Raw genomic sequence first — 2,423 nt, forward strand, 5'->3', positions numbered from 1 at the left:
GAAGGTATTTGAAACAAGGAAAAAGGATCAACAAATCTTGAATTTAATCCACCGGAGAATAAAAGAGCAGGAAGAATAATAAACTTGTGGAGCATCTTCACGAGAACCATCGGATAAGAACATTGACTGAGAAGAACGAAGAGACTTCACATCGATAAGATGGATACTTGATTAAGAAATGTGAGTCCTTGAAGAAACAAGGGTGGGAGGGTGGGAAAAACAAAGGCAATTTAGGATGGATGAAGCAAACACCATTGAGAAGAAATGATAATTGATCTTGCTGATGTTGAAATGATCGGATCCACTTGAAGAGAAACACGTCGGTTGAAAAGGATTGATAACACAATCTCAATGATCAAGAAGGATTAGTATTCACATAGAAATATGAGAACACCACTTAGGAAAGTTATGGAATCAACATTTGACTTCGAAGCAACTCGAATACCACAACTCAAGACAAAAACAAAAGGATTGGCTTGCAAAATAAGCCGAAACAAACATATGATAGAGATTTCGTCCGAAGTTTTCGTGGTGGGGCCCACACAGGCTCGATCGTACAGCACCATCATGTACAAGGCAGTGCACATGACATACGAAGCGTCCTCGAGTCAGCATAGCCAAGGACTCTTTAAGACACAACGAGACCACTATAAAACCAACTGTGGATAGGTGGACCACTAGACGTCGAACCCCAATTTCATATCATACATCTTTCGGAAAGATATCCTAGGAGCTACTTGAATTCCCACTTATAAACTCCCAAAACTTTCCGGTTATGCAATCAGGTGTTGGGATACAGGGGAAGCATAATATCTCACCCAAAACTAGCAAATCCTACATCCAGCTGTATCCATCCTTCAACACATAACCAAGAAACCTTCGGAAATCATTTACCTCAACCTTCGAAAAGCATCCATTATACGAGTTATGGCAATACTCCCGAACTCCCGCCCCAGTACTAGGTGGCGTCGAGGTTATCTCACCAACAACTGCATAAAAGAGATTTTCAATGTCGGCGAAACTCAGGTATTCTAGAACTGCAATGATAAAATTTGTGACGACAACACCTCGGAGCTCAACTCCCCGGGACACTGCCACAACCCCTAATTGTCAGGAGGCGCCAAGAACAATGTTCTCGTCACAAAACCATCGAAATGATTCCAAGATACCCGCGTGATCCTAAAAAAATTTCATGAAATTTGAGAAGAGAAGAGTCAAAACTCTACGTCAGGATGCCTCACCAGAGCGACGAAGGGACTGAGGAGTAAAAAGAATCCTACTCTCCGATGTATATAATCCTATGCCTCAAAACTTTTTTTCTAGACTCAACAACAACAGCGATTCGATCAAGCAGGGGGTTCCTAAGTCGGGGAAGGCTCTGATTACCAACTTTTAACACCCACGATGCGGCTATATCTCCCATGTGTCGGAGCACGACTTAGAGGCATAACCGCATTGTAGGTAATGTCGCAAGAGGGGTAATCTTTACACATCCCATGTACTGAATAAGAAAGAGGTACATAGTTGGCTTACAATCGTCACTTCACACCATACATAAATATAGCATTACATCAACCAGATACAATCAATGTCCGACTATGGGACCCAAAATAAAAGAAGACTACCCCTAATGCAAAAGATCCCCGATTGCCCCAACTGGGCTCCACTACTCTTCAACTGGAACCAAAACAACGCAATGAACAAGATCTTCATTGAGCTCCTCCTTAAGCTCGGTTGCGTCACCTGCACGGTTTCATCGGCACCTACAAGCTGGTTTTGGAAGTAATTTGTGAGTCACGGGGACTCAGCAATCTCACACCCTCGCGATCAAGACTATTTAAGCATATGGGTAGGTAAAAGGTATGAGGTGGAGCTGCAGCAAGCACTAGCATATATGGTGGCTAACTTACGTAAAAGAGAGCGAGAAGAGGAGGAAAAGCACAGTCGTGAACTAGAAGTGATCAAGAAGTGACCCTGAAACTACTTACGTTCAAGCATAACTCCAACACCGTGTTCACTTCCTGGACACCGACGGAAAGAGACCATCACGGCTACACACGCGGTTGATGCATTTTAATTAAGTCAAGTGTCAAGTTCTCTACAACCGGACATTAACAAATTCCCATCTGCCCATAACCGCGGGCATGGCTTTCGAAAGTTCAAAACCCTGCAGGGGTGTCCCAACTTAGCCCATCACAAGCTCTCACGGTCAACGAAGGATATTCCTCCTCCTAGGAAGACCCGACCAGGCTCGGAATCCCGGTTACAAGACATTTCGACACTGGTAAAACAAGACCAGCAAAGCCGCCCGATGCGCCGACATCCTGATAGGAGCTGCACATATCTCATTCCCAGGGCAACACCGGATAGGTCAAGCTACGAGTAAAACCAACCCTCAAGTTTCCCCGAGGTGGCCCTGCAGG

The sequence above is a fragment of the Triticum dicoccoides genome, chromosome 2A (assembly GCF_002162155.2).
Source record: "Triticum dicoccoides isolate Atlit2015 ecotype Zavitan chromosome 2A, WEW_v2.0, whole genome shotgun sequence".
Classification (NCBI taxonomy): domain Eukaryota; kingdom Viridiplantae; phylum Streptophyta; class Magnoliopsida; order Poales; family Poaceae; genus Triticum; species Triticum dicoccoides.